At 43.6% G+C, this 24666-nt stretch overlaps 1 long non-coding RNA gene across 1 annotated transcript in view; it reads left to right on the top strand.

Annotated features, from left to right (window-relative positions):
* Window positions 1-24666, top strand: part of LOC134345591 (uncharacterized) — a 54261-nt gene that overhangs the window by 28399 nt on the left and 1196 nt on the right. The window lies entirely within an intron of this gene.

Here is a 24666-nt window from a genome sequence, read left to right on the forward strand (position 1 = left end):
GAAGATTAACCGGTATCTGAGAAGGTGGTTAGGAGTAAGCAACGGGTCTCCAATGGGTCTATACAGCGAGTCAGCCGAACTCCGGCTGCCCCGCTCCTCAGTTGTAGCGGAATTTAAAGCAGGGAAAGTATGCCTCATCATGACCCTCAAAGACTCCAAGGACGACAAGGTCAGAGAAGCAGGAGTCAAGATACAGACAGGGAGCAAATGGAAGGCGGCAGAGGCGGTAGAGGAAGCAGAGTTCCGACTTCGCCACAGAGACGTTATAGTGGGTAAGGGCAGACGAGGCCTAGGATGTGAGTCAACAACCAGGTGGAGGGAGGTCAACCCTAAGGACAGATGGCACTTGGTCCAGCGGGAGATAAGGAAGAAAGAGGAGGAGGCAAGATACATGTGAGCAGTGGAGATGGGGAGTCAAAGGACCTGGACAAAGTGGGGAACAGAACAGAGAGTGTTGGCATGGGATAACATATGGAAATATACATCTTTCCAACTCCAGTTCTTACTGAGGGCTGTGTACGATGTATTACCAACTCCAACAAACCTGCAGAACTAGGGAATAACAGGAGACCCAACATGCCATCTGTGCCAGAAACCAGCCGACCTAGAGCATATCCTTTCTTCATGCCAGGTTGCCCTTTCCCAGGGACGGTACAGATGGAGACATGACCAGGTTTTGAGAGCACTCGCCCACACTTTGGAGACAGAGAGGGAAAAGGACCACAAAAAGGACAGCCAAACAAACTTCGTCAGGACCAGAGAACATGCTGCAGCAACAAACAAGTGTAGAGATGGTATCCTGAGCATGGCAAAGGACTGGGAGATGAAGGTCGATCTTGAAAAGAAGCTGGTTTCCCACCAATAGTAGAGACCACACTTCGACCAGATGTTCTACTATTGTCAGAGGGTGCAAAGAAGCTCGTGGTGATAGAGCCAACAGTACCACGGGAGACCCGATGCCAAGAGGCTCACGAGAGGAAGCTTGTGAGGTACGAAGACCTGGCAGCGGTCTGCGGACGACAAGGCTGGCAGACGTGGAACTTCCCTGTCGAAGTGGGGGGGGGGGAGGATTTCCCACCATGTTATGCTGGAAGATGATGGCAGCTTTAGTGATACAAGGGAGAACCAGGAAGAGAGCCATTAACACTATGGGCCAAGCAGCAGAGAGAGTGTCCAGTTGGCCTTGGCTGTGAAAGGACGACAGTAGCTGGAAGTCTGACTGTCGGGGGTAGAAGACTGATCATCTTCTGCTGTCCCACCATCCTGAGGATGTTCCGGGTTAGGGGATGAAACGTCTGAAGACGGATGGACCCGACTGATGACTCGACGGTCCAGCAGCAGAAACGTCACAGCTGTTTGAGGTAATGCAAAGATGTTGGCCTTGACTCTCTTCTTCCATGTCCGCAGCTTAGCCAAGAAAGCTTGTACTTGTTCAGTAGCATCCACAGTGGTGACTTCAGGGCCTTGAATTGAAAGATTTGTTTCATTCATACGGTTAAAAATATTTGCTAGGTAAGCCAATAGGATACAATCATTTCTTTAACCAAACTGTTCCAAGAGTGGGTTTCTTTTTCTTTCAGAGAAAATGAAACTTCTGTCCTTAATCTGAAGAAGCACTTCAAACCTTGTCCTCTAGAAAGTCAGCCAATGTTTGTGTAGTAGAGAAGCACTTCATATTCTGCACCCATTGCTTGACAAAGTCTGTCAAAAATCTGATTATTCAGAAACCCCGCTTCTACTAAAGTTGATGACTTTTATGTCTGTTGACAAAACTTCTGCCAGGGTTGTTGGAAGAGTCTTTGATGCCAGTGCACGTCTGTGTAAAAAACAATGACTGATGGCGACCTGAAGAGCTTCCTTTTTCACTAAAGTAGCAAAACCAGATGTATTACCAAGCATCGCAGGAGTTCCATCTGTGCAAATAGTATAAAGTTTTTCTTTTCAGGAAAAGTTTAGTTTGGCCAAAACTTGTTACTATTTCCAAAACGTCAACATTATAGTAGTTTCCAAAAGGGACTCACAAGAAGATTCTTCTTTGATGACATCTGCATGCACATAACAAACAAAAGCAAGAAGCTGACTACCTTGAGCAATGTCTGCAGTTTGATCCAGTTGCAAGCTGAATGAGATTTGCAAGGCTGCCAATTCTTCAATGACCTGCTTCAAAATGTTAAAAGAAATATCAACTATTCTAGAACGTATCTCACATTATTTGATAAGGGAACTGCTCCCAGTTTTTTTCCTCTGTTCAGTCCACAAACCAGTTCTGACCATTTCCAGTGCACATGGCTTTACTAAAGTCTGCAATAGGTGGGCTTTCTTTTGATTGGCAATCTGGTAAGCAACTTCAAGAAATTCTCACAAAAGGTTTTTGTGAAATGGCAAATCCAAATTTTGGAAATGTCCCACCTTTTTCGAATTGAGCTTTCTTCACCTGAAATACCTCCGCATCTTTAAATGCATTTTCAAGATGGACAGACATGTGATGTTGTTTCAGTTTTTATAGGAAGAGGCGCAGTCGACGTTTCAGGCCGAGACCCTTCGTCAGGACTTGACCAGCAACTTTGATGTATGTTGCTTGAATTTCCAGCATCTGCAGAATTCCTGTTGTTTTTGTTTCAGTTTTGCTAGCTTCATACTTCCATTGGCAAGAATTCTTCCAAACAAAAAGCACTGTACCCTATCACATCCATGAATGCAAGCATGAAACCATATAATACTTAATTTTCAACATCCTTCCTTTTCTTTGACATTTCAACTTAATTGGATCTGCAAAAAATATAAAATAAATAAAGCTAAAATAAAGCATTTGATTTTATTGACATTTTTTGAAACTCAATATTTTATATGGTTTTTAGCTAATTTGTCTGATAAATCTGCAAAGAAATAAGTAATCAGTATGTTACTTAAGTGAAGTGTAAGGTATTCAAGAAATTTGTATGCCAAAATTGGTATTTCAAAAGGCCACGGGGCCTTACGGAGAGCTAAGAATTCTCATTTGAACTGTCCAGTTTTGTGGAACTTCAATAAACGATAAAAACAACTCACCTCCTCTACACATTGGTCAACAAGCAATTGTAGACAGGAAATAATGGACAACAACATAGATGTTTGGGTCACAAGTCACGTGACTTCAACGTTTTGGTGGCTAAACGACTACTAGGTGCAGGACTGCCTGATAGTTGGCCAGCTACATTGCACAAGCATCGTCGACAGGAAGATTGCGATCACATTTGATCTAGTAGTGAATCTAATAACAACTGTAATTTCAAAGATGTAATGAGTGTGCCATAAACAATATTTTGAGGTATTTGTAACAACTGTGATGTGAATTGAAAATATCTGTGATTTCTATTGGTGACAAAGTCACAGGTACTGCTAACACTACTGTGGTTTGTTGCCTACATTCATAATTGAAGGAAATGATAAATTTCAGTTGGAGATTAGTGAAAATAAAGATACAATTATTTTCCCATCGAAGTTCATAGAACCCCTGGATCTCCATGGACCTCCAGGTTAAGAACACCTGCCTTAGAGGGTAAACAGGTTACTATCTTATCTGAAAATTTACATGTCTATGACAGGGGAAATGAAAGGTTATTTCCCTGAGAGTTAGAATCAGAAGGAGTTATAGTGGGGTGAAAAGAGGTTTAGGAGGTTATTGTTTGGAAATTGGATTTCACCTACTTTGGTGCCCTAAATAGTTATTGTGAGAAAGAACATAGAACATAGAATAGTACAGCACAGTACAGGCCCTTCGGCCCACAATGTTGTGCCGACCTTCAAACCCTGCCTTCCCTATAAACCCCCACTTAAATTCCTCTATATACCTGTCTAGTAGTCTCTTAAACTTCACTAGTGTATCTGCCTCCACCACTGACTCAGGCAGTGTATTCCACGCACCAACCACTCTCTGAGTAAAAAACCTTCCTCTAATATCCCCCTTGAACTTCCCACCCCTTACCTTAAAGCCATGTCCTCTTGTATTGAGCAGTGGTGCCTTGGGGAAGAGGCACTGGCTATCCACTCTATCTATTCCTCTTATTATCTTGTACACCTCTATCATGTCTCCTTTCATCCTCCTTCTCTCCAAAGAGTAAAGCCCTAGCTCCCTTAATCTCTGATCATAATGCATACTCTCTAAACCAGGCAGCATCTTGGTAAATCTCCTCTGTAACCTTTCCAATGCTTCCACGTCCTTCCTATAGTGAGGTGACCAGAACTGGACACAGTACTCCAAGTGTGGCCTAACTGGAGTTTTATGGAGCTACATCATTACATTGCTACTCTTAAAACTCTGTCCCTCGACTTATGAAAGCTAACACTCCATAAACTTTCTTATCTACCCTATCCACCTGTGAGGCAACTTTCAGGGACCTGTGGAGATGTACCCTGAGATCCCTCTGCTCCTCCACACTACCAAGTATCCTGCCATTTACTTTGTACTCTGCCTTGGAGTTTGTCCTTCCAAAGTGTACCACCTCACACTTCTCCGGGTTGAACTCCATCTGCCACTTCTCAGCCCACTTCTGCATCCTATCAATGTCTCTCTGCAATCTTTGACAGTGTTCTACACTATCTACAACACCACCAACCTTTGTGTCGTCTGCAAACTTGCCAACTCACCCTTCTACTTCCACATCCAGGTCGTTAATAAAAATCACGAAAAGTAGAGGTCCCAGAACCAACCCTTGTGGGACACCACTAGTCACAATCCTCCAATCTGAATGTACTCCCTCCACCACGACCCTCTGCCTTCTGCAGGCAAGCCAATTCTGAATCCACCTGGCCAAACTTCCCTGGATCCCATGCCTTCTGACTTTTTGAATAAGCCTACCATGTGGAACCTTGTCAAATGCCTTACTAAAATCCATATAAATCACATCCACTGCACTACCCTCATCTATATGCCTGATCACCTCCTCAAAGAACCCGATCAGGCTTGTTAGAGTAATGGTAAATTGCATCCCTCAAGAAATGATAAGATTGTTAAAAAGCAGTCAAGCATGTTAGCATAGTTTCCAGCCAAAAACAATGTTAAAGTGAAACCTACGTGTTCCCTGACAGAATTCCATGCAGGTGCCATCATTTTGTTATGCAGCGTTCAGGGAATAGTTTTGTTCCAAAACAGGTACATCCTTACGACAACCAGATAACAGCAGCACACAATATGATTGTCTTGAGTACACCATTTGCACAAAGGAATTTTAAGTTCTCACAAGTATCAGAAAGGATGTGCTGTGTACCAGGAGAACCATCAGGGTCACAGTAAAAAGAGTATTGGAATAGAGGCTTGAATTGTCTCCTCCAAAACATCCTCAAGTGTATAAAGAGAAATCAGTGGTCTGGCAGATGCTAGCGTTGTTGCATACCTGGTGATGCTTCACTCAGTTAGGATGCATTTTACGTCAAATAGCTTGAGGATTTAGTTGACTAACTAAGATTGGCAACAACATCTCCTCCACGATCTCCATCAGCACAGGTGCACCACAGGCTGTATGCTTAGCCCCCTGCTCTACTCGCTTCACACTTATGAATGTGTAGCTAGGCACAGCTCCAATGCCATATTCAAGTTTGCTGATGTCATAGGTCGAATCAAAGGTGGTGATGAATCAGCATATAGAAGGGAGATTAAAAACCTGAGTGAACAGGGCCATAACAACAATCTCTCACTCAATGTCAGCAAGACCAAGGAACTGACTGTAGACTTTAAGAGAAGGAAACAAGCAGTCCATGAGCCAGTCCTCACTGGAGGATCAGAGGTGGAGAGGGCTAGCAACTTTAAATTCCTGGGTGTCACTATTTCAGAGGACCTGTCCTGGGCCCAGAACAGTGCAACTGCGAAGAAAGCACAGCAGTGCCTCTACTTCCTTAGAAGTTTGTGGAGATTCAGCATGACAACTAAAATTTTGACAAACTTGTATAGATGTGTAATGGAGAGTACATTAGCTGACTGCATTGCAGCCTAGTGTGGAAACAGCAATGCCCTTGAACGGAGAATCCTATAAGGTGTAATCGATATGACGCAATCCATCATGGGTAAAGTCCTCCCAACCATTGAGCACATCTACATGAAACAGAGTCAGAGGAAAGCAGCATCCATCGTCGGAGAACACCACCACCAGGACATACTCTTTTCTCACTGCTGCCATCAGGGACAATGTACAAAAGCCTTAGGTTTAGGGACGGTTACTTCCCCTCAACCATCAGGCTCTCGATCAAAGGGGATAATTTGCCCCATCATTGAAATGTTCCCACAATCTATGGACTCACTGTCAACGAATCTTAATCTCCTGTTCTTGATAGTCATTGCTTATTTATTTACATTATTCGTTCTTCTTTTTGCATTTGCAAAGTTTGTTGTCTTCTGAATGCCCTAATTGGGTGGTCATTCATTGATTCTGTTATGGTTACTATTCTATAGATTTGTTGAGTATGCCCACAAGAAAATGAATCTTAGGGTTGTATATGGTGACGTAAGTATATGTACTTTGATAATAAAATTTACTTTGAAATTTGATTATTGCTGGCAGTGTGGGAAGTTGTTCAAATAAAACTGAAGAACTCAATACTATTCAGCATATTAAATAAGAAAAACTGGTGCTTTACCTATCATATAATTCAATGCATCTCCCTAACTTTTGCAGGCACATTTGCTAAGTATATCAGACGTTCATTAGCCTCAATGGGACGAAGGAGTTCAGTGAAACTGACATCACAGGAGGAAAGTGTGGTGAAAAAAGTGTTTGACACACTGAGTTTAGGAGTTGAGAAGCAATATTGTATTTCTTTAAGATGTCAGTGAGTTTGCTGTTGGAGCCTTGTGTACTAATGTGGTCTTCCATTGCAGGAAAGATGCAATTAAATTAGAAAGAGTGAAGGAAAGATTTACCAGGATATTACCTGGACTCAGGAGCCTTGGTTTCAAGAAATTGCGTAGACTAGGGTTTTATTCCCTGAAACGCAGGAGGAGTAACCTGTAAGGTAATGTGAGGCATACACGAGATGAAAGCACATAGTCTTTTTCTCAGAAAGTTGGTGCTAAAAATAAAAGGACATGGGGTTAAGATCAGAGGAGAGTGATTTAAAAGACGTCATCATGGAAAGGGTGCTGCACATTTGGAATGAGCTGCCAGAAATAGTGGTTGAGGCAGACACATTAGCAAAATGTAAAAGGCATCTAGATGAGTGCGTGGGTAGGAGGGGCCTGCAGGGCTAAGGGCAGATGGAACAAGCTCGTTCCGAATACACACCTCTCTTTGAAATGCATGAGGTGAGCCAAGGGGCCCGTTTCTGTGTTGTGTGACTCAATGGCCCCAATGTGGTGTGTGTTGTAAACCATCTCTCTAAGTGGCAATTCTGCCCATCTGTGCTCTGTTGTGGCTAGTTGCTCTAAAGGGACTGATGGCCTGTTAAGCAGGTCTTCAGCTTCTGTGCGTGCACACTGCAGTCTGGGAGTCAGGATGCGTCTGTCCCTTTGCGTCGCCGCTCAATTCATCACTGCCGCACTGAACTGAGGGCTTCATTGCACTTGGTGTCTGGGTGTACGCCAGCTACAGCTGATTTGCAAGCAACAAACTCATCCATTGGAATGGAATCACTGATCTTCATTAGAAAGAATATTCTATATATATATATATATTAGTGTGGGGCTACATGCAAGTAGTAAATTGAATCAAGAATAATCTTTCGTCCTGCCTCTGCTCTGTGTAGAATGTGGTGACCCAGCTTGCTTGGTTATGCCGGAGCAGCCATCTCTGAACTATCGTCAACTCCTTGGACACCTGTTTCTGTCCGCTCTTCTGGCCCTGGGCTCAGACTCTCATGCCTGGTCATACTCTGGTTTCAATTACTGCTGTTGTTAGTTAGCCAAGTTGAACATGTCATAGTGGGGGGGGGGGGCGCTGGTGGCGGACCCAAATGCAAGACACATACTCGGAAGTACTAGGAACTGGCCTAGATTAGGGACGGGACTAGGTGCAGACTAGGGCTAGAGCATTGGCTAGGCAAGCAAGACCAGGACAAGGAACTGGGAACTAGGAGCCTGGGCTTGGACTCCGAGCCGGAGACTCGACAAGGACCCAGAACCGGGGTCTTGACTTGGGCTTGGTCCTGGAACTAGGCGAGGACATGACATGGCTACAGATCTGGACATGGCTTTGGTTCCCCGGGGCGAGGACACGACGAGGCTTGGGTTCCCCGGGGCGAGGACACGACGAGGCTTGGGTTCCCCGGGGCGAGGACACGACGAGGCTTGGGTTCCCCGGGGCGAGGACACGACGAGGCTTGGGTTCCCCGGGGCGAGGACACGACGAGGCTTGGGTTCCCCGGGGCGAGGACACGACGAGGCTTGGGTTCCCCGGGGCGAGGACATGACAAGGACCCAGAACCTGGTTCTTGACTCGGGCTTGGACTCTGGAACGAGGCGAAGTCCTGACGTGGTCTTGGGAAACAGGAACCTCAGAACACAAAGCCGGAAGCCTTGACTTGGTCAAGGGAGGACAGGAACAGAGAGCCTTGGTCTTGAGAGGACAGGAACGCAGAGACATGGAACACAGAGCCGGGACCCCTCCTTGGGAACAGGACATAGGGCCGGGACTCATACCCAGAACACAGAGAGACAGTTCTCAACACAAGGTAGCGGCAAACGGCCGGACCTACCTAGCGAAGGTGTGGACACAGAGACAGTTCCCAACACAAGGTAGCGGCAAACAGCAGGACCCACCTAGCGAAGGCATGGACACAGAGATGGTTCCCAACACAAGGTAGTGGCAAACAGCCAGACCTACCTAGTAAAGGGATGGACACAGAGACAGTTCAAAACAGGGATAGACAGTTCGTTATCCTTTGCTCCAGCAGTTGACCTTGACAGCAGTGCAGGCAAGGGTTATGGGCAAGGTAAGGCTCAAGGCGAGGCTTCAGACACTGGTTGCAGGGCAAGACTTCAGGAGGAAGGGGCAGAGAAGGGATTTGGACAGGAACAATCCAGCAACTGAAGCCAAACCAAGGAGCTATTTATGTAGCCAGCCCAAAATGTGAATCAGCTGCTTCAATTAGAGCACCCAACAGAAAAAAGGGAAAACCAGAAAACCTGGAATAAGGAACAATGGACCGGACCGTGAACTAGAATCTGGACTTCACGGACCGGACCATGACAGAACAGCGTGCAGGAAACGCTAACAAAGTGTGTGTAATATGTGCACCTCCAGTCTAATGTGGATTGAGGAATCTTCATGTTTCTAGTGGCATTCTTCATCATTGTCCTCATTGTCCATGTTATATCAATGAGCAGTAATCTGTGATATATGATGTTTATCAGTTATGGTTACCCAGAATAATACTGATGAAGTCATATTAACCTACATTCCTTCATTTGGAACGGTCCAGGACTAAAATCTAGGTTGACTCATCTTGCAGGATCACATGATTCAATGTTGGCCTTTGAAAACCTGTGTACATATTGTCCCTCTGAGAGGCCAAGAGAGGATCCAGTGTTTCTGAAAATTCTCTGCATTGACTCTTCAGATATGTATATTTGTGTGCCTCCTGTTCTGACGTCCTTAATCTCACCACGGCACTTATTACACCTGGCCCAAAGTTTTCTTTCAGAGAATGTGATAACTGAGCTACCCATCCAATGCTTACAGCACTCCTTACAAGTTCAACCACACTTTGAGAAACTATGCAGTGTTCTATCAAATTACTTCCATCTGAGCGAAACCTTAAAGAAGAATACATCACATTGAACTCTTACGTTTTCTTGTGACTCTTGACTCAGATCAGTTTGCTGGAGCTTGAAGCTGCAGGTCATGTCCTAAGGAGCTGAAGCATGCTTTGTAGTGACAGCATTAATTGAGCATCTCGTGCTCAGAAAACATCAGATGTGTCAATATGAATTGCAACTTGAAGTACCTGGTTCAATTTCTTGATTAGTATGATTTTGCCATGAAAGCATTATTAATCAATTTACTCTGGGTTAAATCAATTCTGTGCTAAAAATCATTGTATAATCCACTCTCCAGGAATATCAATCAGAAACAAAATAGATTCTGTAGAGCTTGAAGGCTGGAGTTGGTGGAGCTCAATGGATGGTGCCTTGTAGCAGGGAGAATCAGCTTGGAAGGCCAAGAGCAAATCTAAGAAATGCATGAATCATCCTTCGATGAGCAGGGAAGAAAGATGAGCTCAACAAAGAGGCTGAAGGAAGAGAAGCGGAAGCCAAAACACTCAGAACCTTTCTTTCAGAAATAGGTGAGGTGCATATGAAATGAGAAATGTATTGAATTCAATAAGGTTGGAGGATGGGAACAGGCTGATTGCAGTTAACTTTGAAAGCAGAGAGTGTTGATTCTGGGAAAACAGCTTGTTCACTGAGTGGAACAGGAAGGAGCAAAGCTATGGTAAAAGCAGTGCCTGAAATTCAAGGGTAAGAGGAAGGCTATGTCTTTTGACTGATAAATGAACAGAGTCATTTTATTTGCAGAGCAGCCAGGTTCAGACAGGGAGTCAGGAGGTTTTGCGAGAGAAAAAATGCCCATTCCCAATGTAGACCCCAAGACCATAAGATGTAAGGGAAGAATTATGCCATTCAGCCCATTAAATCTGCTCCATCGCTCAGTCATGACAGATATTCTTTTTTTCCAACCCTATTCTCCCGCCTACTCCCTGTAACCTGTAACACCCTTCCAATCAAGAATCTATCATTCTCTGCCTTAAATACACCCAATGACAGCTTCTATGGCAATGAATTCCACAAATTCACCATCCTCTACCCAGATCTTCAGTGAGGTAGATGATTCCTCCTTTGAGGAAGGAGGTCGAGATCCAAGATCTGTAGGGTGGATGATAATTAGCTGGCCGGGTTGCATCCTGGCATGGTATGGCAGCTCCAGCCCACAGGAATGTAAGAAGCTTCAGAGAGTAATGTACACAGCCCAAACCATCACAGACGCTGGTCCATCAGTGATGGCCCTAACAATCATTGACAGCAACTACAGGGGGCACTGCCTCAGGAAGGTGGCATCCATCATTAAGGCCCCCTCCATCCAGGCCATGCTTCTCTTCCAGAAATAGTAGGGGACAGAGGGTCCAGTGAGATGGAGGAACTGAGCGAAATACATGTTAGTAGGGAAGTGGTGTTAGGTAAATTGAAGGGATTAAAGGCAGATAAGTCCCCAGGGCCAGATGGTCTGCATCCCAGAGTGCTTAAGGAAGCAGCCCAAGAAATAGAGGATGCATTAGTGATAATTTTTCAAAACTCATTAGATTCTGGACTAGTTCCTGAGGATTGGAGGGTGGCTAATGTAACCCCTCTTTTTAAAAAAGGAGGGAGAGAGAAACCGGGGAATTATAGACCGGTTAGCCTAACGTCGGTGGTGGGGAAACTGCTGGAGTCAGTTATCAAAGATGTGATAACAGCACATTTGGAAAGCGGTGAAATGATCGGACAAAGTCAGCATGGATTTGTGAAAGGAAAATCATGTCTGACGAATCTCATAGAATTTTTTGAGGATGTAACTAGTAGAGTGGATAGGGGAGAACCAGTGGATGTGGTATATTTGGATTTTCAAAAGGCTTTTGACAAGGTCCCACACAGGAGATTAGTGTGCAAACTTAAAGCACACGGTATTGGGGGTAAGGTATTGATGTGGATAGAGAATTGGTTAGCAGACAGGAAGCAAAGAGTGGGAATAAACGGGACCTTTTCAGAACGGCAGGCAGTGACTAGTGGGGTACCGCAAGGCTCAGTGCTGGGACCCCAGTTGTTTACAATATATATTAATGACTTGGATGAGGGAATTAAATGCAGCATCTCCAAGTTTGCGGATGACACGAAGCTGGGCGGCAGTGTTAGCTGTGAAGAGGATGCTAACAGGATGCAGGGTGACTTGGATAGGTTGGGTGAGTGGGCAAATTCATGGCAGATGCAATTTAATGTGGATAAATGTGAAGTTATCCACTTTGGTGGCAAAAATAGGAAAACAGATTATTATCTGAATGGTGGCCAATTAGGAAAAGGGGAGGTGCAACGAGACCTGGGTGTCATTATACACCAGTCATTGAAAGTGGGCATGCAGGTACAGCAGGCGGTGAAAAAGGCGAATGGTATGCTGGCATTTATAGCGAGAGGATTCGAATACAGGAGCAGGGAGGTATACTGCAGTTGTACAAGGCCTTGGTGAGACCACACCTGGAGTATTGTGTGCAGTTTTGGTCCCCTAATCTGAGGAAAGACATCCTTGCCATAGAGGGAGTACAAAGAAGGTTCACCAGATTGATTCCTGGGATGGCAGGACTTTCATATGAAGAAAGACTGGATGAACTAGGCTTGTACTCGTTGGAATTTAGAAGATTGAGGGGGGATCTGATTGAAACGTATAAGATCCTAAAGGGATTGGACAGGCTAGATGCAGGAAGATTGTTCCCGATGTTGGGGAAGTCCAGAACGAGGGGTCACAGTTTGAGGATAGAGGGGAAGCCTTTTAGGACCGAGATTAGGAAAAACTTCTTCACACAGAGAGTGGTGAATCTGTGGAATTCTCTGCCACAGGAAACAGTTGAGTCCAGTTCATTGGCTATATTTAAGAGGGAGTTAGATATGGCCCTTGTGGCTACGGGGATCAGGGGGTATGGAGGGAAGGCTGGGGCGGGGTTCTGAGTTGGATGATCAGCCATGATCATAATAAATGGCGGTGCAGGCTCGAAGGGCTGAATGGCCTACTCCTGCACCTATTTTCTATGTTTCTATGCTTCCATGTTTCATGTTGCTACTGTCACACAGGAAGTACAGAAGCCTGAAGTCCCACACCACTAACCTATAATGGGGTGACCACGATTGGACATAATACTCCAATAGAACATCATCAGAACTGGAAAGTAACAGCAAAAAAAAATCTTGAAGCAAAAGATTATAAATGGTGCGGCGACCATAGCAACTGAGGTTTAAGTACAGACAACACACTGGCGACAAAAGACTACACTTTCCTTCAAGTTTAAGCACACAGCTCACTAAATTTATATTCCTGATGCCTGAATCTTTGATCATATTCCTTCCAAATCCATCTTGGATCTACCCTACATCACTTTTCAAGACTCAAAATGTGCTGAGTGGTGGGCTGGGGCAGACAGCTCTGTGTTTCTCTCCTTGCCTTCCAACAGGGAGATCCATGTCCATTCCCAGCCTCACAGTAGGAGAGCCTTGCTAGAAAGATGAGAGCTATGCAGAGACAGGGTGTTGAGACTGTGGAGTGTTCAGGCAAGGTTTGAAGGGTGGGGTCTATGAGAGTGCAGAGTCATCCCAGGCACTGTATATTCCCAGAACTCCTCGACAGGGCAGCTGCAGTACGGGGGCAGGATGGCAGAGCAGCGGTTAGCACCAGAGATGTAGGAGCTAAAGAATTAGCAAATACTAGGGACACCCCTTGGGAGTGAAAAGATTCTCCACTTCAGTTTCACAGGAGCTCATATCAATAATTCCATTCCCAGACTGGGGTTTTCCAAGTACATTATCAGAAAATGATGACCAGAAAAGTACTGTAGATTTTTCTAATGGAACATAAGAAACTGCAGAAGCTGGAACCTGGAACAACAATCTGCTGGAGGAACTTAGCAGGCTGAGCAACATCGGTCCTAATGCAGTGTTTTGACCGGAAATGTCTGCAGTTTCTTTCCTCACAGATGCTGGTTGACATGCTGAGTTCATTCAGCAGATTGTTTGCAGATTTTAGGAATATCTTTGCTCAAAGGGAGCCAAGACTAGCAAAGATCAGTTATAGCTGATGGGTTTTGCACCATAATTCTACTGAGATGCCTTATCTTTGCCTTTCTATAAACTCTCTGGCAGAGGACAACAAATGAGGATCCTGATCGACTGTCCCCTTCCTCACTTCACACTATCAATGTATGTCCCATTCTCTTTTTTGATCACCAACTTTCTTTTGCAATACAGGTAGGAAATTAGACATCAAGTTTTCTGAAAATCATCAGTCCGGCATTTTGGGAAGATTTTAGCTCAACACACCCAAATCAAGCAGACGTAAGCTTTTAATCATTGCTTTGCTTTGTTTTGGTTCAGTAAGTTAGTTAAAGCACTGTTTTTATCCCAAGCAGTTATGTGAAACATCCTTTTTCACAAACAAGAAATTCTAATGCCAATGCCGTTTCCAAAGCAACCAACCTAATGTAATGCTGTTTCCTCAACAGCTGCTTTTTAAATTTACACTATCATTGTGGACAGTCGACCATGCTGCTCTATAAATAACAATATAGGGCCCTTTTATTCACAGTTTCGTAACTATCAGCATTCTTTATAGGATAAATCTGTCTTACTGGCATTTAATGGATGGTAATTAAATCGGAAGAATGCTTTTGAAGGTTTATGTTGTCTATCACTCCAATACTTTATTCTCTGATATTCAGCCACTAGCATTTAACTGTGAATATCCAGGACACACAATGTACTTGCTAAAAAAAAAAGCCATTTAGCTAGCTACATTTTATTACAAAAGAAGGATTGTTAACCTGACACAAATTCTAACTTAAAAACTACTCCAAATGAGTTGCCTTCTAGAATAGATCAATGTCTCAAAAACAATCACTGCACCTGTGGGCTCTACCTTCACCAGCTGATGTTTGATAGAAGTTGTAAACTCACTCCCTTCAAAATGAGTTCAAATGCCATCACCAATCTAATCCTACCTTCAACCTACCTCACTTGTTCAGATTGAGGGGAATGCCAGTTGCAAATGACTCCTCTAGTCGCTTCATCAATGAACTTGCTTTACTATCGTGAAGCCCTCTGCCTCAGGTATCCTGGAAGTCATCACTGACCAAAAATTCAACTGGTCAGAGGGCGTACATTCTGCAGTAAGTGATTAACTCTTGACGTTTCCACCATCTGCAGGGCACAAGTCAGTGTGTGACAGAAGACTCTCCACCTATCAGGATGGGTTTGGCTCCAGCAGCAACTGATTTACAACTGGTCTTCCATCTTAAACTTTCCTTCTCCACCATATACAGTGGCTACGATGAATACTATTTACAAAATGCATCAGTTATTTACACAGGCTATTCCATCAACATCTCCCATATCTGCAACTGCTACCGTGAAGAGGAAATGTATCTCCTCATTGTTGCTGGGTCTACATCTTTGATCTCCCAACCCAACAATTCTGTGCAAGTACAGTACCTTGACTGGAAAGCCCATTGTCTCTCAGGACAGCATCTCACCACCACCTATTCAAGGGAAATTAGGGATAATAGTACATGACAGTGACACTCAAAGTTCAAAGTCAATTTTATTATCAAAGTACATATACGTATGTCACCATATACAACCCTGAGATTCATTTTCTTGTGGGCATACTCAGCAAATCTATAGACTAGTAACTCTAACAGGATCAATGGAAGATCAACCAGAGTGCAGAAGGCAGAAAACTGTGCAAATCCAAATATTAATATATAGCAATAAATAACGAGGACATGTGATTATGGAATTATGAGTCCTTAAAGTGAGATCATTGGTTGTCGGAGGATTTCAGTGAAAGGGCAAGTGAGTGTAGTTATTGGTGGTTGTGGGGCAGTAATTATCCTTGAACCTGGCAGTGTGGGTCCTGAGGCTCTTGTACCTTCTACCCGATGGCCATAGCGAGAAGAGAGCATGACCTGGGTGGTAGGGATCTCTGATGAAGGGTGATGCTTTCCTATGACAGCGTTTCATGTAGATATGTTCAATGGTTGGGAGGGCTTTACCCGTGATGGACTGGGCTGAATCCACTAGTATCTGTAGGATTTTCCATTCAAGGACATTGATATTTCCATACCAGGGCATGATGAAACTAGTCAATACACTCTCCACTACACATACGTAGAAGTTTGTCAAAGCTTTGGGTGTCATGCCGAATCTCTGCAGACCCCTAAGGAATTATGAAAAGAATTAAATAAAATACATATCCATGGAATGACATCACAGCATCTTGACTGCACATTTGGTGTCCTGTGGTGTCTACATGGAAGGCTTCAGAATCCAGCACCGTGGCTAATCAGAAACACAGGAGACAACAGATGCTGGAATCTGGAGCAACAAACAAGATTGTTCAAAGTCCATGGGGAGAAAGGAATTGTTGATGTTTTGGGTCAAAACCCTGCATTGGGAGTGGATTCTTTTGGGTTCCAACATGGCTGGACCCCACAGTTTCTGAACCATTGTGTCTGGAAGATCTTATAAAGAAAACTTAGAAAGCCGAAAATAAGATTATTGAAGTCTCAATGTGATTTTACAAAAATATGTGAAGTTTATGTACAAAGTTTGTTCATCTGACAGAAATTACTGATTTCCAGTGAAATTGTGAATTGGACTCTTAAAACTTTGATGTTGACTGGCTCAGTGGAAGGTAACGAGAACAAAGATGAGAAGTATTTTACTGGCCAACAGGTGTAATTGAAATATGTTCAATAACTTTTCCATTCTTCTGTTTTCATGGAAGAAAAGCAACCATTTGCCCTTGGACTCCTATTTGGGGAAGCAATAAATCACCACAGTTGTCCTTACACTCCCTACTTAGGAAGGTTGAAATAAATTTATCTCTGATTCTCATTCAGTAACCCTTGCACAGAATCATGTGTATCAGCAAGGTTCTGTGGGGAAGTTACTGGTTGAGTAATCCACGTAAAGCCAGACTAATGACATGAATTCCCATCATGGCAGCCTTTATATTTAAACATGGCATTGTTAGTTGCTCAATATTGCTGTTCACAAAACTAATGGATAGCCAGAAAAATCCACTTTGGTCACTAATGTCTACACTCGCTGTGTCTCAAAAACCTCCAGTGTTGTGGAATCTTAAATGCCACACGGTTCAAGATCAATTAGAGACAGAATAAATGAAAAAAAGAGATAACCAGACCAAAAAAAAAACCGTAGCTGAAGAATAAACTGCTGATCTTCCCTGGAGTTGTATATGAGGTGCAGGAGGCACCTGTGAAGATTACAGCCATCAGGAGAAGACAAGCCGAAGGGCCTGTTTCTGTGCTGTAGTGTTCTGTGACTCAATGGAAGGATGAGACTGGAAAAGAAGATGAAAAATAAGGAAGATTAATTCCACAGTTCTCTCAGGCTTTTCCTAGGCTGTGAATCAAGACCTGTTCCACTTTTGGACAGCCGGTTTGGAGATGAGTAGGAGAGCCTCCACATATTTGCAGACAAAACGTAAATAGAACTTACAGACGTGGGAAGAACTAAGCAACACAGGAGTGAAGAACTGTGCTGAGAGCAGAGATTACCATCTGTCTGACCTATAAAAATAACACCAGGAGCAAATAAAGAAAACATAAACACTAGAAGTGGAACTCAGAAACAAAAATACAAACAGCATGCAAAACTCATTAGAATCAGACCCAAAAGAGGCACAAGATATAGGCCACAGAGCACCAGGAAGCACGAAAACCCTGACAGCATGGGCTGGAGACAGCTGCAGGGCATACCGCAGACAAACAGTTGCTGTAGTGTGGTACGGTGTAGCTGGTGGATCAGTTCAGGTACATGGGATACATTTAATGTCATGGGTTAGAGAGGTTTTGTTTTAATAATGAGGAGTATGGTCAGATTACAGGCATTTTTGGCATTTTTCCATTTTGATCAACACCTCCTCAATACTGTATGTATTTCAACTACCTCTTATGGGTGGTATGGACCTTTTCCTTGTCTCCAGCTCTCAGTTCATGATTACTCTGTCCTGTTCCTTTACTTCTGCCCTTCTGATAATCAGATGGATCACATTGGACCTCACTTATAGCCACACTCTTCCTAGACTTGTGGCTGCACAAACCTTTTGCTGTCACATAAATCCCATGATCAGAGATGTTTAGGAGCAGCTGAACAATATATGAACGCATGTATTAGTAGCAGGAGAAAGCCACTCGTCCCCTCAAGCCTGCTCCACCATTTGATAAGATCATGGTTGGTTTCAATAAGTGCATTTAATGTCGGAGAAATGTATATAATATACATTCTGAAATTCTTTTTCATGATTGTAACCTTAACTCTGCTATCCTGTCTACTTTTGGTACCTTCCTTCCTCAGCTCAAAAATAATCTATCCACCTCTTGTCTAAGAATATTTCTACTCCGATGAGGGAAAGAGTTCCAAACACTCCAAATGTCTTATATGAGAGACCCCTATTTTTAAACAGTGTTGCTTATTCTAGATTTTCCCTTAAGAGGAAATTAAAGGCATCCGTTAGTCTTGCGAGACCATGGATCTGCACCTGGAAAGTCTTCGCTGTCCGGGGTGCAGGCCTGGGCAAGGTTGTATGGAAGACCGGCAGTTGCCCATGCTGCAAGTCTCCCCTCTCCACGACACCAATGTTGTCCAAGGGAAGGGCATCAGGACCCATACAGCTTGGCACCAGTGTCGTCGCAGAGCAATGTGTGATTAAGTGCCTTGCTCAAGGACACAACACGCTGCCTTGCCTGAGGCTCGAACTCACGACCTTCAGTTCGCTAGTCCAATGCCTTAACCACTTGGCCACGTGCCCAATCTCTCACATATCCTCTCAAATACAGACTCTGATGACATCTCTAAGGATCTTATATACTTCAATCAAGTGTCTGCTCACTCTGCTAAACTGTAGCAGGCACAAACTTAGCCTGCTTAAGCTTTCCTCACAAAACAACTTGCTATTCTAGATATTACCTTCTTTCCTTAAGGAGATCATTACTGTGCATTATATTCGAGATGTGGTTTGCCCAAAGCCCTTTTCAAGTCAGGAATAACCTCCTTACTGATGAATTCGATTCCTGTAGCACTCAGTTAACTTTCCTAATTACTTGCTATTGCTACATACGAGCCTTTTTCACTGTACCTCAGCATATGTGGTGATGAGATGCTTTGAGAGGCCGGTTATGGCTAGAATCAACACCTGTCTCAGGAAGGACCTGGACCCACTACATTTTGCCTATTGCCACAATAGGTCTACAGCAGATGGGATCTCAATTGCTCTCTGCGCAGTCTTGGATCACCTGAACAATGCAAATACCCGTGTCAGGATGCTGTTTATTGACTATAGCTCGGCATTTAACACCATCATTCCTACTGTCCTGATGGAAAAGCAAGAACCTAGGTGTCTGTACCTCCTCTACAACTGGATCCTCGACCTCCTAACTGGAAGACCACAACCTGTGCGGATTGGAAATAACATCTCCACCTCACTGACAATCAACACTGGTGCACCGCAGGGATGTGTACTTAGCCCACTGCTCTACTCTCTCTACACCCATGACTGTGGGGCTAGGCATAGCTCAAATGCCATCTATAAATTTGCTGATGATACAACCATTGTTATTAGAATTTCAGATGGTGACAAAAGGGTGTGCAGGAGTGAGATATACCAGTTAGTTGAGTGGCGTTGCAGCAACAACCTTGCAAGACGAAAGAGCTGATTGTTGACTTCAGGAGGGTAAGTTGAAGGAATGCATACCAGTCCTCATCGAGGTATCAGAAGTGGAGAGAGTGAGCAAGATCTCTGAGGACCTGATCTGGACACAACATGTTGATGCAGCTATAAAGAAGGCAAGACAGCGATTATATTAGGAGCTTGATGAGATTCGGTTTGTCAATAAAAATACTCAAAAACTTCTACAATTGTACTGTGGTGAGCATTCTGACTAGCTGTGTCACCATCTGGTAAGGGGATAGGGGGCTACTGCACAGAATCGAGATCACTGCAGAGAGTGGTAAAATTAGTCAGCTCCATCATGGATACTAGCCTCCGTAGTATCCAAGACATCTTCAAGGTGCAGTGCCTCAGAAAGGCAGTGTCTATCACTAAGGACCCCAATGCCCAGGACATGCCCTCTACTCATTGTTGCCATCAGGAAGGAGGTACAGAATCCTGAAGGCAGACACTCAGCGATTCAGAAACAGCTTCTTCCCCTCATTAAACATTAAACCCACGAACACTACCTCACTACATTTTTATTGCTGTTTTTCGCACTACTTATTTTAACTTAAATATTTAATAGACATACAGTGCCTACAAAAAGTATTCACCCCCTCTAGGAAGTTTTCATGTTTTATTGTTTTGCAGCATTGAACCACAGTGGATTTAATTTGACTTTTTTGACACTGATCAACAGAAAAATACTCTTTTGTGTCAAAGTGAAAACAGATCTCGAAAAAGTGATCTAAATTAGTTACAAATACGAAACACAAAATAATTGATGGAATAAGTATTCACCCCCTTCAAGTCAGTATTTAGTAGATGCACCTTTGGTAGCAATTACAGCCTTGAGTCTGTGAGGATAAGTCTCTATCAGTTTTGCACATCTGGACACTGCAATTTTTCCCCATTCTCCTTTACAAACTGCTCAAGCTCTGTCAGATTGCATAGGGATCGTGAATGAACAGCCCTTTTCAAGTCCGGCCACAAATTCTCTATTGGATTGAAGTCTGGAATCTGATGTGGCCACTCCAGGACATTAACTTTGCTGTTTTAAGCCATTCCTGTGTAACTTGGGCTTTATACATGGGGTCATTGTCTTGCTGGAAAACAAATCTTCTCCAAAGTTGCAGTTCTCTTGCAGACTGCATCAGGATTTCCTCCAGAATTTCCCTGTATTTTGCTGCATTCATTTAACCCTCTACCTTCACAAGCCTTCCAGGGACTGCTGCAGTGAAACATCCCCACAGCATGATGCAGTCACCACCATGCTTCATGGTAGGGATGGTGTGTTTTTGATGATGTGCAGAGTTTAGTCTGATGGCTTAAAAGCTCAATTTTGGTTTCATTAGACCATAGAACCTTCTTCCAATTGACTTCAGATTCATCCACATGCCTTCTGGCAAACTCTAGCCAAGATGCCAAGATTTCATGTGAGTTTTTTTCAACAGTGGCTTTCTCTTTACCGCTCTCCCATAAAGCTGCAACTGGTGAAGCACCTGGGCAACAATTGCTGTATGTGCACTCTCTCCCATCTCAGCTACTGAAGCTTGTAACTCCTCCAGAGTTGTCATAGGTCTCCTGGTGGCCTCCCTCACTCGTCCCTCAATGCACGGTCACTCAGTTTTTGAGGACAGCCTTCTCTAGGCAGATTTACAGCTGTGCCATATTCTTTCCATTTCTTGATGATTGACTTATCTGTACTCCAAGGGATATTAAGTGGCTTGGAAATGTCCTTGTATGCGTCTCCTGACTTGTGCTTTTCAGGAACCCTTTTTGCAGAGATGCTTGGAGTGTTCATTTGTCCTCATGGTGTAGTTTTTGCCAGGATACTGACTCACCAGCAGTTGGACCTTCCAGATACAGGTGTATTTTTACTTCAATCAATTGAAACACCTTGACTGCATACAGGTCTTCAAAAACAGATCTCCATTTAACTAATGATGTGACTTCTAAAACCAATTGGCTGCACCAGTGATGATTTGGTGTGTCATATTAAAGGCGGATGAATACTTATGTCATCAATTATTTTATGTTTTATATTTGTAATTAATTCGATCACTTTGCAGAGATCCGTTTTCACTTTGACACAAAAGAGTCTTTTTCTGTTGATCAGTGTCAAAAAAGCCAAGTTAAATCCACTGCGATTCAATGTTGTAAAACAATAAAACATGAAAATTTCCAAGGGAGGTGAATACTTTTTATAGGCACTGTATATAAACTTAATGTTGTGTCTGTGCACAACTACATTTAGATTAAATGAAAGCACGCTCGTGGGAGATGGCTTTAACTGGTGTAAGCACATTGCGATGAGCGAGAGAGAACAATGTGTATATGTAGACAACAGGTCAATGCGTAGTGCTGGGGGAGGGGTCATTGCTCTAAAAACATAGATTTCTACATTACACTTCCCTTTTAGATTAATACAACATAAAATGGTATATTTACAAAACATTCAATTTCCCTTTCACAACCCCTATTCCAAATAAGCATACTTTCACAATAACAGTCTATCACTAACTTCACATTTCTAAAGGTTCAGTCTTTTGGGTGGCACTCTGTTTCTCTCAGGATAGTGCCTCTGGACCTGTGGAGTGGTATCAGGTTTGGTAGGTGTCTTGTCTAAGACAATGTTCTCTGTTTCTGGTGTCACGTTACTGTTAGTGACATGATCATCACAGAGGGGTAAATCCGGTGGCTGTAATGTCTCCGTCTTGTTGGATGCATTGGATGCACCTTGTTGACTCAGACGTGTTTTTCGGTTGGGCATCCATGACGTCTCCATGTCTGATCTCCAACATCCACTGCATACATCATTGTTCTTGAAGCAACCTTGTGCTGAAGAGAAATGTCCTCCTTGTCCATCACTTTATTGGACTTCTTGAAGTTTGGATAAACCTTTCAGCTAACACATTCGTTGCTGGGTGGTGAGGAACTGACTTGAAATTCTGGTCCGTTGTCACTCAATTTTTTTTTTCGTGTAAGCCATTTCTGGGGAAGTTAGTACTCAGAGCTGAAACAGTCTTTGCTGAGGTGGTGGTTGACTTCATTAGTATGATCTCTGGCTACTTCGAATAAGCATCAACAGCAATCAGAAACATGGAGTCCATGAATGGCCCAGCAAAGTCAATATGTACTTTTTGCCATGGTGACAACAGCCACTCCCATGGGTGTAACGGTGCCTGTGGGGGTGCATCTTAAACTTTAAGGCATCCCGAATTGTTTATGGGCAAGTCTTAGACCATAAGACACAGGAGAAGAATTAGGCCATTCAGCCCATTGAGTCTTCTCTGCCATTCCATCATGGCTGATCCCGGATCCCACTCAATCCCATACAACTGCCTTCTTGCCATATCCTTTGATGCCCTGACCGATCAAGAAACTATCAACTTCTGCTTTAAAAATACGCATAGACTTGGCCTCCACCACAGTCTGTGGCAGAGCATTCTACAGATTCTCCACCCTCTGGCCAAAAAATTCTTCCTTACCTCTGTTACAAAAGGTTGTCCCTAAATTTTGAGGTTGTGCCGGCTAGTTCTGGATACCCCCACCATAGGAATCATCCTCTCCACATCCACCCTATCTAGTCCTTTTAACATTCGGTAGGTTTTGATGAGATCCCCACGTTACTCTAAATTCCTGTGAGTACAGGCCCAAAGCTGCCAAATGCTCCTCATATGTTAACCCCTTCATTCCTGGAATCATCCTCATGAACTTCCTTTGGACTCTCTCCAATGACAACACATCCCTTCTGAGATATGGGGCCCAATACTCCAAGTGTGGCCTGACTAGTGTTTTATAAAGCCTCAGCATTATCTCCTTGCTTTTATATTCTATTCCCCTTGAAATAACTGCCAAACTTGCACTTATTTATTAGATTATTAGATTAGATTATGAGGACACACAGTCCTCTTTTATTGTCATTTAGTAATGCATGTATTAAGAAATGATACAATGTTTTTCCAGAATAATATCACAGAAAACACATGACAAACCAAGACTGAAAAACTGACAAAAACCACATAATTATAACATATAGTTATAACAGTGCAAAGCAATACCGTAATTTGATAAGAACAGACCATGGGCATGGTAAAATCTCAAAGTCTCTTGAAAGTCCCATCATCTCATGCAGATGGTAAACCTCCAGCACCGCAAACTTGCCGATGCAGCATCCCGGAAGCATCCGACTCCGAGTCTGTCTGAAAACTCCGAGCCTCTGACCAGCTCTCCGACACTGATGCAAGGAGCACCATCTCTGCCGAGTGCTTCGACCCCGGCCCCGGCAACAGGCAATAGGCAAGGCCGAGGATTTGGGGCCTTCCCTCCGGAGATTCTGGATCGCACAGTAGCAGCGGCAGCGAAGCGGGCATTTCAGAAGTTTGTCCAGATGTTCCTCCATGCTTCTCACATCTGTCTCTATCAAATCAGGATTGTGCATGGCATCCTACTTCACAGATACGATATCATTTGGAACAGCTGCATGCACTGCGTCACGCCGCCATCTTCTCCTCCCTCCTTATCTTCTTTACCACAGACTCAGCCTATGAATTAGCCTTCTGGGAGTCTTGTACAAAGACTCCTAAGTCTCTCTGTGCCTCTGATGTTTGAGCCTTCTCCCCATTTAGATAATAGTCCGCAATATTGTTCCTTTCACCAAAATGCATTTATCATGCATTTCCCAACATTGTATTCCATCTGCCACCTTTTTGCCCATTCTTCCAATTTGTCTAAGTCCTGCTGCAATTGCATTGCTTCCTCAGCACTACCTACGCCTTCACCTATCTTCGTATCATCTGCACATTTTACCACAAAGCCATCAATTCCATTATCTAAATCATTGACAAGCAATGTGAAAAGTAGTGGTCCCAATACCGACCCCTGAGGAACACCGCTAGTTACTGGCAGCCAACCAGTAAAGGCCCCCTTTATTCCCACTCACTGCCTCCTGCCTGTCAGCCATTCCTCTATCCATGCCAGTATATTTCCTGTAACACCATAGGATTTTATCTTGATTAGCAGCCTCATATGTGGCACCTTATCAAATGCCTTCTGAAAATCCAAGCAAATGACATCCACTGCTTCTCCTTTGTCCACTCTGCTTGTTACTTCCTTGAAGAACTCTAACTGATTTTTCAGGCAAGATTTCCCTTTACAGAAACCATGCTGACTTTGACTTATTTTATTATTAGTCTCCAACTACCTCGAAACCTTATCATTAATAATAGAC

Source organism: Mobula hypostoma, chromosome 4, assembly GCF_963921235.1.
Source record: "Mobula hypostoma chromosome 4, sMobHyp1.1, whole genome shotgun sequence".
NCBI classification, from domain to species: domain Eukaryota; kingdom Metazoa; phylum Chordata; class Chondrichthyes; order Myliobatiformes; family Myliobatidae; genus Mobula; species Mobula hypostoma.